Genomic DNA, 15,779 nt, shown 5'->3' on the forward strand with positions numbered 1-15,779 from the left:
GCGCGGTTGTATGAACGTGGCGCGGTTGTAGGAACGTGGAGTAGTTGTAGGAACGCGGTGCGGTTGTAGGAACGCGGTGCGGTTGTAGGAACGTGGGGCGGTTGTAGGAACGTGGGGCGGTTGTAGGAACGTGGCGCGGTTGTAGGAACGTGGAGCGGTTGTAGGAACGTGGAGCAGTTGTAGAAACGTGGTGCGGTTGTAGGAACGTGGGGTAGTTGTAGGAACATGGTGCGGTTGTAGGAACGTGGCACGGTTGTAGGAACGTGGAGTGGTTGTAGGAACGTGGTGCGGTTGAAGGAACGTGGTGCGGTTGTAGGAACGTGGAGTGGTTGTAGGAACGTGGCGCGGGTGTAAGAATGTGGCGCAGTTGTAGGAACGTGGAGTAGTTGTAGGAACGTTGTGCGGTTGTAGGAACGTGGTGTGGTTGTAGGAACGTGCAGCGGTTGTAGGAACACAGTGCAGTTGTAGGAACGTGGTGTGGTTGTAGGAACGTGGCGCGGTTGTAGGAACGTGGAGTGGTTGTAGGAACATGGCGTGGTTGTAGGAATGTGGTGTGGTTGTTGGAACGTGGCGTGGTTGTAGGAACGTGGCGTGGTTGTAGGAACGTGGAGCGGTTGTAAGAACATGGCACGGTTGTAGGAACGTGGTGCGGTTGTACAAACGTAACGTGGTTGTAGGAACGTGGAATGGTTGTAGGAACGTGGAGCGGTTGTAGGAACATGGCACGGTTGTAGGAACGTGGTGCGGTTGTACAAACGTAACGTGGTTGTAGGAACGTGGAGTGGTTGTAGGAACGTGGAGTGGTTGTAGGAACGTGGTGCGGTTGTAGGGACGTGGTGCGGTTGTAGGAATGTGGCACGGTTGTAGGAACACAGTGCAGTTGTAGGAACGTGGTGCAGTTGTAGGAATGTGGCACGGTTGTAGGAACACAGGGCAGTTGTAGGAACGTGGAGTGGTTGTAGGAACGTGGTGCGGTTGTAGGGACGTGGTGCGGTTGTAGGAATGTGGCACGGTTGTAGGAACACAGTGCAGTTGTAGGAACGTGGTGTGGTTGTAGGAACGTGGTGCGGTTGTAGGAATGTGGCACGGTTGTAGGAACACAGTGCAGTTGTAGGAACGTGGTGCGGTTGTAGGAACACAGTGCAGTTGTAGGAACGTTGTGCGGTTGTAGGAACGTGGTGCGGTTGTATGAACGTGGCGCGGTTGTATGAACGTGGCGCGGTTGTATGAACGTGGCGCGGTTGTAGGAACGTGGAGTAGTTGTAGGAACATTGTGTGGTTGTAGGAACGCGGTGCGGTTGTAGGAACGTGGCGCGGTTGTAGGAACGTGGGGCGGTTGTAGGAACGTGGGGCGGTTGTAGGAACGTGGCGCGGTTGTAGGAACGTGGAGCGGTTGTAGGAACGTGGAGCAGTTGTAGGAACGTGGTGCGGTTGTAGGAACGTGGGGTAGTTGTAGGAACATGGTGCGGTTGTAGGAACGTGGCACGGTTGTAGGAACGTGGAGTGGTTGTAGGAACGTGGTGCGGTTGAAGGAACGTGGTGCGGTTGTAGGAACGTGGAGTGGTTGTAGGAACGTGGCGCGGGTGTAAGAATGTGGCGCAGTTGTAGGAACGTGGAGTAGTTGTAGGAACGTTGTGCGGTTGTAGGAACGTGGTGTGGTTGTAGGAACGTGGAGCGGTTGTAGGAACACAGTGCAGTTGTAGGAACGTGGTGTGGTTGTAGGAACGTGGCGCGGTTGTAGGAAAGTGGAGTGGTTGTAGGAACATGGCGTGGTTGTAGGAATGTGGTGTGGTTGTTGGAACGTGGCGTGGTTGTAGGAACGTGGCGTGGTTGTAGGAACGTGGAGCGGTTGTAGGAACATGGCGTGGTTGTAGGAATGTGGTGTGGTTGTTGGAACGTGGAGTGGTTGTAGGAACGTGGCGTGGTTGTAGGAACGTGGCGTGGTTGTAGGAACGTGGCGCGGTTGTAGGAACATGGCACGGTTGTAGGAACGTGGTGCGGTTGTACAAACGTAACGTGGTTGTAGGAACGTGGAATGGTTGTAGGAACGTGGCGCGGTGGTAGGAACGTGGAGTGGTTGTAGGAACGTGGAGTGGTTGTAGGAACGTGGTGCGGTTGTAGGGACGTGGTGCGGTTGTAGGAATGTGGCACGGTTGTAGGAACACAGTGCAGTTGTAGGAACGTGGTGCGGTTGTAGGAATGTGGCACGGTTGTAGGAACACAGTGCAGTTGTAGGAACGTGGTGCGGTTGTAGGAACGTGGTGCGGTTGTAGGAACACAGTGCAGTTGTAGGAACGTTGTGCGGTTGTAGGAACGTGGTGCGGTTGTATGAACGTGGCGCGGTTGTATGAACGTGGCGCGGTTGTATGAACGTGGCGAGGTTGTAGGAACGTGGAGTAGTTGTAGGAACATTGTGCGGTTGTAGGAACGTGGTGCGGTTGTAGGAACGTGGGGCGGTTGTAGGAACGTGGAGCGGTTGTAGGAACGTGGAGCAGTTGTAGGAACGTGGTGCGGTTGTAGGAACGTGGGGTAGTTGTAGGAACGTGGCGCGGTTGTAGGAACGTGGAGTAGTTGTAGGAACATTGTGCGGTTGTAGGAACGTGGTGCGGTTGTAGGAACGTGGAGTAGTTGTAGGAACATTGTGCGGTTGTAGGAACGTGGTGCGGTTGTAGGAACGTGGCGCGGTTGTATGAACGTGGCGCGGTTGTAGGAACGTGGGGCGGTTGTTGGAACGTGGCGCGGTTGTAGGAACGTGGCGCGGTTGTAGGAACGTGGCGCGGTTGTAGGAACGTGGAGCAGTTGTAGGAACGTGGAGCAGTTGTAGGAACGTGGAGTAGTTGTAGGAACGTGGTGCGGTTGTAGGAACGTGGTGCGGTTGTAGGAACGTGGAGTAGTTGTAGGAATGTGGAGTAGTTGTAGGAATGTGGAGTGGTTGTAGGAACATTGTGCGGTTGTAGGAATGTGGAGTGGTTGTAGGAACATTGTGCGGTTGTAGGAATGTGGAGTGGTTGTAGGAACATTGTGCGGTTGTAGGAACGTGGCGCAGTTGTAGGAACGTGGTGCGGTTGTAGGAACGTGGAGTAGTTGTAGGAACATTGTGCGGTTGTAGGAACGTGGCGCGGTTGTAGGAACGTGGCGCGGTTGTAGGAACGTGGAGTAGTTGTAGGAACATTGTGCGGTTGTAGGAACGTGGCGCGGTTGTAGGAACGTGGTGCGGTTGTAGGAACGTGGCTCAGTTGTAGGAACGTGGCGCGGTTGTAGGAACATGTCTCGGGATTGCTCTGTCCTCATCCTGCAGGATTTTGGGATGGGTTCAGATTGCCATGTTCCTCATTCTGTGGCCAGACAATGATTGGCGCGGTTCCCTACAGCCGCAGGGCGGAGAATATCTCTGCCAGCTTCTCCATCATTAACCCCTTCTGTGGGCTGGAGAGCTCACACCTGGGAAATCTCACCCTATGGTGGCCCCAAACAGCCCGATCCTCACCCGTGGGTCAGCCCTTTGTGTCCCAGCCACGGAAAGAGGACCCGTCATTCTGGATGATTGGCCCCTATGGGGAAAACAGGCCTTAAAGTGCATGTCCACCCCAGACTAGGATGGAGGAGGGGAAGGGTTTGCTGCCGATGAGCAGAGCAGTTCTTGTCCGGCGTGGCCCTCCAGAACCGTAGGGAGGCTCTGGGAGCAACGGGCCGGCCACCACAAAAGGCCCATGATGACCTCACTCCTGATCCCGCTTGGGTCTGTCACCCGGTGAGACTGGAGGTTCCATCCTATGTGGGGGTGACAATGGCAGTCGGAGCACAACAGGTGCACCAATGGAGCCACCAATCAGATCAGCCGCCACGGCCACCTCCAGTTGGCTGCAGCTCCAAATCTTGATGGGACCCCAAATGGTGACCTGCTAAGAATGGATATTCGGTCCTCGGGAATGGGGTGCTGCCGGAAAATATCACCGTCCAGCAGTGTGTGGGGTACCCGGTAAATTCACCGCTCGACCCAATCCGGTCTACGTGCTGAACGTGTGAGATGGCCACCACCTTGCACCACTCCACAAGCCACGCCCTCTGACCTCAGGCCACGAATGGTGGAGAGGGTTGTGATGGACCCTTTGGTCTCTGCTGGTGGGCCGGCAACAGCGGCTGGACAGTACCGAGTATCAATCACCCACCTTTGGACTGGGCGGAGACACAGGGGGATGATGTCACAATCTCCACCCCGTCCAATCAGAGAACGTTGACATCCATTCAGAAAATAACCGGTCACGTGCGGAGTGAGCGACCTCCTGCGTTCCCCGAGCAGCGGATCGCCTCTCGTACACACGAGCAGAGCAGACATTCCTCATCTTACGGATTTCATTTTGTACATTTGTTTCGGAATTTGTCTAATTTCGAGGGGTGGGGGGGAGGGGGAGGGTTGTTTATTGAAACTTTCAGGCTTCCCCCCACCAGAACACCTCGTCCCCATGGTGATGAGCACAAGGGTCTCTCACCCACAACCCTGGGGCGGTGGTTGTGGGGGTCTGCAGGCAGGGGGGGCTTATTGGAATCTGGGAGCCCCCTTTAACAAGGTGGACCCCAGATCATGCCATCCCCTTAGGTGAATGAGTATGGGGAACATTGTAGGGGGTACATGGTAGGGGGTGCATAGTATGGGGTGTATGGGGTACATGGTAGGGGGTGCATAGTATGGGGTGTATGGGGTACATGGTAGGGGGTGCATAGTATGGGGTGTATGGGGTACATGGTAGGGGGTGCATAGTATGGGGTGTATGGGGTACATGGTAGGGGGTGCATAGTATGGGGTGTATGGGGTACATGGTAGGGGGTGCATAGTATGGGGTGTATGGGGTACATGGTAGGGGGTGCATAGTATGGGGTGTATGGGGTACATGGTAGGGGGTGCATAGTATGGGGTGTATGGGGTACATGGTAGGGGGTGCATAGTATGGGGTACATGGTAGGGGGTGCATAGTATGGGGTGTATGGGGTACATGGTAGGGGGTGCATAGTATGGGGTGTATGGGGTACATGGTAGGGGGTGCATAGTATGGGGTGTATGGTATGGGGTGTATGGTATGGGGTGCATGGTATGGGGTGTACGGTATGGGGTACATGGTATGGGGTGTATGGTATGGGGTACATAGTATGGGGTACATGGTATGGGGTACATGGTATGGGGTGTACGGTGTGGGGTCTACGGTGTGGGGTGCACGGTGTGGGGTCTACGGTGTGGGGTGTGGGGTGCGCGGTGTGGGGTGCACGGTGTGGGGTGCGCGGTGTGGGGTGCACGGTGTGGGGTGCGCGGTGTGGGGTGCGCGGTGTGGGGTGCGCGGTGTGGGGTCTACGGTGTGGGGTGTGCGGTGTGGGGTGCGCGGTGTGGGGTGCACGGTGTGGGGTCTACGGTGTGGGGTGTGCGGTGTGGGGTGCGCGGTGTGGGGTGTACGGTGTGGGGTCTACGGTGTGGGGTCTGCGGTGTGGGGTGTGCGGTGTGGGGTGTGCGGTGTGGGGTGCGCGGTGTGGGGTGCGCGGTGTGGGGTGTGCGGTGTGGGGTCTACGGTGTGGGGTGTACGGTGTGGGGTGTACGGTGTGGGGTCTACGGTGTGGGGTGTACGGTGTGGGGTGTACGGTGTGGGGTGTGCGGTGTGGGGTGCGCGGTGTGGGGTCTACGGTGTGGGGTGCGTGGTGTGGGGTGCACGGTGTGGGGTGTACGGTGTGGGGTGCGCGGTGTGGGGTGCACGGTGTGGGGTCTACGGTGTGGGGTGTGCGGTGTGGGGTGTGCGGTGTGGGGTGCGCGGTGTGGGGTGCACGGTGTGGGGTCTACGGTGTGGGGTGTGCGGTGTGGGGTGTGAGGTGTGGGGTGCGCGGTGTGGGGTGTGGGGTCTACGGTGTGGGGTGTACGGTGTGGGGTGTACGGTGTGGGGTGTGCGGTGTGGGGTGTGCGGTGTGGGGTGCGCGGTGTGGGGTGCGCGGTGTGGGGTGCACGGTGTGGGGTCTGCGGTGTGGGGTGTGCGGTGTGGGGTGCGCGGTGTGGGGTGCGCGGTGTGGGGTGCACGGTGTGGGGTCTACGGTGTGGGGTGTGCGGTGTGGGGTGTGCGGTGTGGGGTGTGCGGTGTGGGGTGTGCGGTGTGGGGTGCGCGGTGTGGGGTGCGCGGTGTGGGGTGCACGGTGTGGGGTCTACGGTGTGGGGTGTACGGTGTGGGGTGTACGGTGTGGGGTGTGCGGTGTGGGGTGCGCGGTGTGGGGTGCGCGGTGTGGGGTGCACGGTGTGGGGTCTGCGGTGTGGGGTGTGCGGTGTGGGGTGTGCGGTGTGGGGTGCGCGGTGTGGGGTGTACGGTGTGGGGTCTGCGGTGTGGGGTGCGCGGTGTGGGGTGTGCGGTGTGGGGTGTGCGGTGTGGGGTGCGCGGTGTGGGGTGCGCGGTGTGGGGTGCGCGGTGTGGGGTCTGCGGTGTGGGGTGTGCGGTGTGGGGTGTGCGGTGTGGGGTGCGCGGTGTGGGGTGTACGGTGTGGGGTCTGCGGTGTGGGGTGCGCGGTGTGGGGTGCGCGGTGTGGGGTGTGCGGTGTGGGGTGCGCGGTGTGGGGTGCGCGGTGTGGGGTGCACGGTGTGGGGTCTGCGGTGTGGGGTGTGCGGTGTGGGGTGCGCGGTGTGGGGTGCGCGGTGTGGGGTGCACGGTGTGGGGTCTACGGTGTGGGGTGTGCGGTGTGGGGTGTGCGGTGTGGGGTGTGCGGTGTGGGGTGTGCGGTGTGGGGTGCGCGGTGTGGGGTGTGCGGTGTGGGGTGTGCGGTGTGGGGTGCGCGGTGTGGGGTCTACGGTGTGGGGTCTACGGTGTGGGGTGTGCGGTGTGGGGTGTACGGTGTGGGGTGTACGGTGTGGGGTGTGCGGTGTGGGGTGTGCGGTGTGGGGTGCGCGGTGTGGGGTGTACGGTGTGGGGTGTGCGGTGTGGGGTGTGCGGTGTGGGGTGCGCGGTGTGGGGTGTACGGTGTGGGGTGTACGGTGTGGGGTGTGCGGTGTGGGGTGCGCGGTGTGGGGTGTGCGGTGTGGGGTGCGCGGTGTGGGGGGCCCTAGTATGGATGGGGGGGGGCCCTGGTATGGATGGGGGGCCCTTGGTATGGATGGGGGGGGCCTTGGTATGGATGGGGGGTGGGGGGCCCTAGTATGGATGGGGGGGGCCCTGGTATGGATGGGGGGGCCCTTGGTATGGATGGGGGGGCCTTAGTATGGATGGGGGGGCCCTTGGTATGGATGGGGGGGCCTTAGTATGGATGGGGGGGCCCTTGGTATGGATGGGGGGGGCCCTGGTATGGATGGGGGGGCCCTTGGTATGGATGGGGGGGCCCTAGTATGGATGGGGGGTGGGGGGCCCTAGTATGGATGGGGGGTGGGGGGTGAAGCTGTATTTTGTATTCTTCCATGCCGGCTGTGATAGGATCTGGATTTAGCTCACGTCCTCCTCTAATGGCGGATCAGGTGTCTCCTTGCAGCTCACAGATAAAGGTCAGAGCCGGCCGGGGCTCACTGGAGGCTGACCGCATGGAGGACGGAGCAGTGAGGATGAGGGGTCAGGATGGGGCGGGGGTCAGGGATCAATACCAGGCCAGGGGACACCGAATACCTGAGAGGGAAGAAAGAATATACCGGAGACACCGGGACAGGAAACATGGAGGAGAGAGGAGAGGAGGACATTGTATATTATAGAGGAGAGGAGGACATTGTATATTACAGAGGAGAGGAGGACATCGTATATTATAGAGGAGAGGAGGACATTGTATATTATAGAGGAGAGGAGAGGAGGACATTGTATATTATAGAGGAGAGGAGAGGAGGACATCGTATATTATAGAGGAGAGGAGGACATTGTATATTATAGAGGAGAGGAGAGGAGGACATCGTATATTATAGAGGAGAGGAGGACATTGTATATTATAGAGGAGAGGAGAGGAGGACATCGTATATTATAGAGGAGAGGAGAGGAGGACATTGTATATTATAGAGGAGAGGAGGACATTGTATATTACAGAGGAGAGGAGAGGAGGACATTGTATATTATAGAGGAGAGGAGAGGAGGACATCGTATATTACAGAGGAGAGGAGAGGAGGACATTGTATATTACAGAGGAGAGGAGAGGAGGACATTGTATATTACAGAGGAGAGGAGAGGAGGACATTGTATATTACAGAGGAGAGGAGAGGAGGACATTGTATATTATAGAGGAGAGGAGGACATTGTATATTATAGAGGAGAGGAGAGGAGGACATCGTATATTACAGAGGAGAGGAGGACATTGTATATTATAGAGGAGAGGAGGACATTGCATATTATAGAGGAGAGGAGGACATTGCATATTATAGAGGAGAGGAGGACATTGTATATTACAGAGGAGAGGAGAGGAGGACATTGTATATTATAGAGGAGAGGAGAGGAGGACATCGTATATTACAGAGGAGAGGAGAGGAGGACATTGTATATTACAGAGGAGAGGAGAGGAGGACATCGTATATTACAGAGGAGAGGAGAGGAGGACATTGTATATTACAGAGGAGAGGAGAGGAGGACATTGTATATTACAGAGGAGAGGAGAGGAGGACATTGTATATTATAGAGGAGAGGAGGACATTGTATATTATAGAGGAGAGGAGAGGAGGACATTGTATATTACAGAGGAGAGGAGAGGAGGACATTGTATATTATAGAGGAGAGGAGAGGAGGACATTGTATATTACAGAGGAGAGGAGGACATTGTATATTATAGAGGAGAGGAGAGGAGGACATTGTATATTATAGAGGAGAGGAGGACATTGTATATTATAGAGGAGAGGAGAGGAGGACATTGTATATTACAGAGGAGAGGAGAGGAGGACATTGTATATTATAGAGGAGAGGAGAGGAGGACATCGTATATTACAGAGGAGAGGAGAGGAGGACATTGTATATTACAGAGGAGAGGAGAGGAGGACATTGTATATTACAGAGGAGAGGAGAGGAGGACATTGTATATTACAGAGGAGAGGAGAGGAGGACATTGTATATTATAGAGGAGAGGAGGACATTGTATATTATAGAGGAGAGGAGAGGAGGACATCGTATATTACAGAGGAGAGGAGGACATTGTATATTATAGAGGAGAGGAGGACATTGCATATTATAGAGGAGAGGAGGACATTGCATATTATAGAGGAGAGGAGGACATTGTATATTACAGAGGAGAGGAGAGGAGGACATTGTATATTACAGAGGAGAGGAGAGGAGGACATTGTATATTACAGAGGAGAGGAGAGGAGGACATCGTATATTACAGAGGAGAGGAGAGGAGGACATTGTATATTATAGAGGAGAGGAGAGGAGGACATTGTATATTACAGAGGAGAGGAGAGGAGGACATCGTATATTACAGAGGAGAGGAGAGGAGGACATTGTATATTATAGAGGAGAGGAGGACATTGTATATTATAGAGGAGAGGAGGATGGGTGGAGGACCCAATGTGGGGCAGACGGGTTAAGGACCCAATGTTGGTCGGACAGGTGGAGGACCCAAAATAGGGCAAATGGGTGAAGGACCCAACGTGGGTCAGACGGGTGGAGGACCCAACGTGGGTCAGACGGGTGAAGTACCCAACGTGGGGCGGCGGTTGGAGGACCCAACGTGGGGCAGACGGGTGGAGGACCCAACGTGGGGCAGATGGGTGGAGGACTCAACGTGGGGCAGACGGGTGAAGGACCCAACGTGGGGCAGACGGGTTGAGGACCCAACGTGGGGCGGTGGTTGAAGGACCCAACGTGGGGCAGACGGGTGGAGGACCCAACGTGGGGCAGACGGGTGGAGGACCCAACGTGGGGCAGACGGGTGGAGGACCCAACGTGGGGCAGACGGGTGGAGGACCCAACGTGGGGCAGACGGGTGGAGGACCCAACGTGGGGCAGACGGGTTGAGGACCCAACGTGGGGCGGTGGTTGAAGGACCCAACGTGGGGCAGAACTGTGAAAACAACATTTTGGGGCCCCGTAGGCATGTTAGGGGACGGGGTACATCGTGGTGGAGAGGATCCATGGATTGGGTAAGTTGTACAGGAGATCCTGGATGGGAAACATGTCTTCCCCGTATTTGAATTATCAGCCAATCAGAGAGCAGTGTGCAGAGAATGGATTATGGTTCCTTTAGGGGGCAGTAGAGGTACATTTGCCTGCAGTCGGGGTATATTCCTGACCACACGTGTGTTTGTAGACATCTGAGTGTTGTGTCTGGAGGGGTCTCTGTCCACCCCGGTGGGGGAGACCTGGAGTTCTCTGGACTATAATACCCCTCCTGGAGGGAGACCCGGAGTTCTCTGGACTATCATACCCCTCCTGGAGGGAGACCCGGAGTTCTCTGGACTATCATACCCCTCCTGGAGGGAGACCCGGAGTTCTCTGGACTATCATACCCCTCCTGGGGGAAGACCCGGAGTTCTCTGGACTATCATACCCCTCCTGGGGGGAGACCCGGAGTTCTCTGGACTATCATACCCCTCCTGGAGGGAGACCCGGAGTTCTCTGGACTATCATACCCCTCCTGGAGGGAGACCTGGAGTTCTCTGGACTATCATACCCCTCCTGGGGGGAGACCCGGAGTTCTCTGGACTATCATACCCCTCCTGGGGGGAGACCTGGAGTTCTCTGGACTATCATACCCCTCCTGGAGGGAGACCCCGAGTTCTCTGGACTATCATACCCCTCCTGGAGGGAGACCTGGAGTTCTCTGGACTATCATACCCCTCCTGGGGGGAGACCCCGAGTTCTCTGGACTATCATACCCCTCCTGGGGGGAGACCTGGAGTTCTCTGGACTATCATACCCCTCCTGGGGGGAGACCCGGAGTTCTCTGGACTATCATACCCCTCCTGGGGGAGACCCGGAGTTCTCTGGACTATCATACCCCTCCTGGGGGGAGACCTGGAGTTCTCTGGACTATCATACCCCTCCTGGAGGGAGACCCCGAGTTCTCTGGACTATCATACCCCTCCTGGAGGGAGACCTGGAGTTCTCTAGACTATCATACCCCTCCTGGGGGGAGACCCCGAGTTCTCTGGACTATCATACCCCTCCTGGGGGGAGACCTGGAGTTCTCTAGACTATCATACCCCTCCTGGAGGGAGACCTGGAGTTCTCTGGACTATCATACCCCTCCTGGGGGGAGACCCGGAGTTCTCTGGACTATCATACCCCTCCTGGGGGGAGACCTGGAGTTCTCTGGACTATCATACCCCTCCTGGGGGGGGACCCAGAGTTCTCTGGACTATCATACCCCTCCTGGGGGGAGACCCCGAGTTCTCTGGACTATCATACCCCTCCTGGGGGGAGACCCCGAGTTCTCTGGACTATCATACCCCTCCTGGGGGGAGACCCCGAGTTCTCTGGACTATCATACCCCTCCTGGGGGGAGACCTGGAGTTCTCTGGACTATCATACCCCTCCTGGAGGGAGACATGGAGATCGGTGGACTATCATACCCCTCCTGGAGGGAGACCCCGAGTTCTCTGGACTATCATACCCCTCCTGGGGGAGACCCGGAGTTCTCTGGACTATCATACCCCTCCTGGGGGGAGACCCCGAGTTCTCTGGACTATCATACCCCTCCTGGGGGGAGACCCCGAGTTCTCTGGACTATCATACCCCTCCTGGAGGGAGACCCCGAGTTCTCTGGACTATCATACCCCTCCTGGGGGGAGACCCCGAGTTCTCTGGACTATCATACCCCTCCTGGAGGGAGACCCGGAGTTCTCTGGACTATCATACCCCTCCTGGGGGGGGACCCCGAGTTCTCTGGACTATCATACCCCTCCTGGGGGGAGACCCAGAGTTCTCTGGACTATCATACCCCTCCTGGGGGGAGACACGGAGATCTCTGAGCTATCATACCCCTCCTGGAGGGAGACACGGAGATCGGTGGACTATCATACCCCTCCTGGGGGGAGACCCCGAGTTCTCTGGACTATAATACCCCTCCTGGGGGAAGACCCCGAGTTCTCTGGACTATCATACCCCTCCTGGAGGGAGACCCGGAGTTCTCTGGACTATCATACCCCTCCTGGGGGGAGACACGGAGTTCTCTGGACTATCATACCCCTCCTGGGGGGAGACCCCGAGTTCTCTGGACTATCATACCCCTCCTGGGGGGAGACACGGAGATCGGTGGACTATCATACCCCTCCTGGGGGGAGACCCGGAGTTCTCTGGACTATCATACCCCTCCTGGAGGGAGACCCGGAGTTCTCTGGACTATAATACCCCTCCTGGAGGGAGACCCGGAGTTCTCTGGACTATCATACCCCTCCTGGGGGGAGACACAGAGATCGGTGGACTATCATACCCCTCCTGGGGGGAGACCCGGAGTTCTCTGGACTATCATACCCCTCCTGGGGGGAGACACGGAGATCGGTGGACTATCATACCCCTCCTGGGGGGAGACCCGGAGTTCTCTGGACTATCATACCCCTCCTGGAGGGAGACCCGGAGTTCTCTGGACTATCATACCCCTCCTGGGGGGAGACCTGGAGTTCTCTAGACTATCATACCCCTCCTGGAGGGAGACCTGGAGTTCTCTGGACTATCATACCCCTCCTGGGGGGAGACCCGGAGTTCTCTGGACTATCATACCCCTCCTGGAGGGAGACCCCGAGTTCTCTGGACTATCATACCCCTCCTGGGGGGAGACCTGGAGTTCTCTGGACTATCATACCCCTCCTGGGGGGGGACCCAGAGTTCTCTGGACTATCATACCCCTCCTGGGGGGGGACCCAGAGTTCTCTGGACTATCATACCCCTCCTGGAGGGAGACATGGAGATCGGTGGACTATCATACCCCTCCTGGGGGGAGACCTGGAGTTCTCTGGACTATCATACCCCTCCTGGAGGGAGACCCCGAGTTCTCTGGACTATCATACCCCTCCTGGGGGGAGACCTGGAGTTCTCTGGACTATCATACCCCTCCTGGGGGGGGACCCAGAGTTCTCTGGACTATCATACCCCTCCTGGGGGGGGACCCAGAGTTCTCTGGACTATCATACCCCTCCTGGAGGGAGACATGGAGATCGGTGGACTATCATACCCCTCCTGGAGGGAGACCCCGAGTTCTCTGGACTATCATACCCCTCCTGGGGGAGACCCGGAGTTCTCTGGACTATCATACCCCTCCTGGGGGGAGACCCCGAGTTCTCTGGACTATCATACCCCTCCTGGGGGGAGACCCCGAGTTCTCTGGACTATCATACCCCTCCTGGAGGGAGACCCCGAGTTCTCTGGACTATCATACCCCTCCTGGGGGGAGACCCCGAGTTCTCTGGACTATCATACCCCTCCTGGAGGGAGACCCGGAGTTCTCTGGACTATCATACCCCTCCTGGGGGGGGACCCCGAGTTCTCTGGACTATCATACCCCTCCTGGGGGGAGACCCAGAGTTCTCTGGACTATCATACCCCTCCTGGGGGGAGACCCGGAGTTCTCTGAGCTATCATACCCCTCCTGGAGGGAGACATGGAGATCGGTGGACTATCATACCCCTCCTGGGGGGAGACCCCGAGTTCTCTGGACTATCATACCCCTCCTGGGGGGAGACACGGAGTTCTCTGAGCTATCATACCCCTCCTGGAGGGAGACACGGAGATCGGTGGACTATCATACCCCTCCTGGGGGGAGACCCCGAGTTCTCTGGACTATAATACCCCTCCTGGGGGAAGACCCCGAGTTCTCTGGACTATCATACCCCTCCTGGAGGGAGACCCCGAGTTCTCTGGACTATCATACCCCTCCTGGGGGGAGACCCGGAGTTCTCTGGACTATCATACCCCTCCTGGGGGGAGACACGGAGTTCTCTGGACTATCATACCCCTCCTGGGGGGAGACCCCGAGTTCTCTGGACTATCATACCCCTCCTGGGGGGAGACACGGAGATCGGTGGACTATCATACCCCTCCTGGGGGGAGACCCGGAGTTCTCTGGACTATCATACCCCTCCTGGAGGGAGACCCAGAGTTCTCTGGACTATCATACCCCTCCTGGGGGGAGACCCCGAGTTCTCTGGACTATCATACCCCTCCTGGAGGGAGACCCGGAGTTCTCTGGACTATAATACCCCTCCTGGAGGGAGACCCGGAGTTCTCTGGACTATCATACCCCTCCTGGGGGGAGACACGGAGATCGGTGGACTATCATACCCCTCCTGGGGGGAGACCCGGAGTTCTCTGGACTATCATACCCCTCCTGGAGGGAGACCCGGAGTTCTCTGGACTATCATACTCCTCCTGGGGGGAGACCCGGAGTTCTCTGGACTATCATACCCCTCCTGGGGGGAGACCCCGAGTTCTCTGGACTATCATACCCCTCCTGGGGGGAGACCCCGAGTTCTCTGGACTATCATACCCCTCCTGGAGGGAGACCCGGAGTTCTCTGGACTATCATACCCCTCCTGGAGGGAGACCCGGAGTTCTCTGGACTATAATACCCCTCCTGGAGGGAGACCCGGAGTTCTCTGGACTATCATACCCCTCCTGGGGGGGGACCCCGAGTTCTCTGGACTATCATACCCCTCCTGGGGGGAGACCCAGAGTTCTCTGGACTATCATACCCCTCCTGGGGGGAGACCCAGAGTTCTCTGGACTATCATACCCCTCCTGGAGGGAGACACGGAGATCGGTGGACTATCATACCCCTCCTGGGGGGAGACCCCGAGTTCTCTGGACTATCATACCCCTCCTGGAGGGAGACCCCGAGTTCTCTGGACTATCATACCCCTCCTGGGGGGAGACACGGAGATCGGTGGACTATCATACCCCTCCTGGGGGGAGACCCGGAGTTCTCTGGACTATCATACCCCTCCTGGAGGGAGACCCGGAGTTCTCTGGACTATCATACCCCTCCTGGAGGGAGACCCGGAGTTCTCTGGACTATAATACCCCTCCTGGAGGGAGACCCGGAGTTCTCTGGACTATCATACCCCTCCTGGAGGGAGACCCGGAGTTCTCTGGGCTATCATACCCCTCCTGGAGGGGGACCCCGAGTTCTCTGGACTATCATACCCCTCCTGGGGGGAGACACGGAGATCGGTGGACTATCATACCCCTCCTGGGGGGAGACCCGGAGCTCTCTGGACTATCATACCCCTCCTGGGGGGAGACACGGAGATCGGTGGACTATCATACCCCTCCTGGGGGGAGACCCGGAGTTCTCTGGACTATCATACCCCTCCTGGAGGGAGACCCCGAGTTCTCTGGACTATCATACCCCTCCTGGGGGGAGACCCGGAGTCCTCTGGACTATCATACTCCTCCTGGGGGGAGACCCCGAGTCCTCTGGACTATCATACCCCTCCTGGGGGGAGACCCCGAGTTCTCTGGACTATCATACCCCTCCTGGAGGGAGACCCCGAGTTCTCTGGACTATAATACCCCTCCTGGGGGGAAAATCCCAGACGGTGTACATTGTATTATAGAGTATTAATGGACGGTATACATCCTGTGCTGGGAGGTTTTTATAGACTGTGTAAGTTTTTAGATCAGGTAAATGATGGAATGGTACATTGGGGGTGGGGGGTGTTGGATGGAATGGTACATTGGGGATGGGGGGTGTTGGATGGAATGGTAAATTGGGGATGGGGGGTGTTGGATGGAATGGTACATTGGGGATGGGGGGTGTTGGATGGAATGGTACATTGGGGATGGGGGGTGTTGGATGGAATGGTACATTGGGGATGGGGGGTGTTGGATGGAATGGTACATTGGGGATGGGGGGTGTTGGATGGAATGGTACAT

At 57.3% G+C, this 15,779-nt stretch overlaps 1 protein-coding gene across 4 annotated transcripts in view; it reads left to right on the forward strand.

The window, feature by feature from the left end:
- LOC149428563 (nitric oxide synthase 3-like) overlaps positions 1 to 15,779 on the forward strand; it is a 105,195-nt gene that overhangs the window by 18,376 nt on the left and 71,040 nt on the right. Inside the window, exon 1 of one of the 4 annotated variants that reach the window (XM_089667257.1) lies at positions 7,445 to 7,543. The exons of the other annotated variants lie outside the window; for them this stretch is intronic. The gene's annotated coding sequence lies outside the window, so the exon portion shown is untranslated. Of the gene's footprint in view, positions 1 to 7,444; positions 7,544 to 15,779 lie in introns of those variants that run through there. 4 annotated transcript variants of the gene reach the window in all.

This window comes from Staurois parvus, unplaced genomic scaffold (genome assembly GCF_062004578.1).
Source record: "Staurois parvus isolate SC_StPar_1 unplaced genomic scaffold, SC_StPar_1.0 ptg003132l, whole genome shotgun sequence".
NCBI classification, from domain to species: domain Eukaryota; kingdom Metazoa; phylum Chordata; class Amphibia; order Anura; family Ranidae; genus Staurois; species Staurois parvus.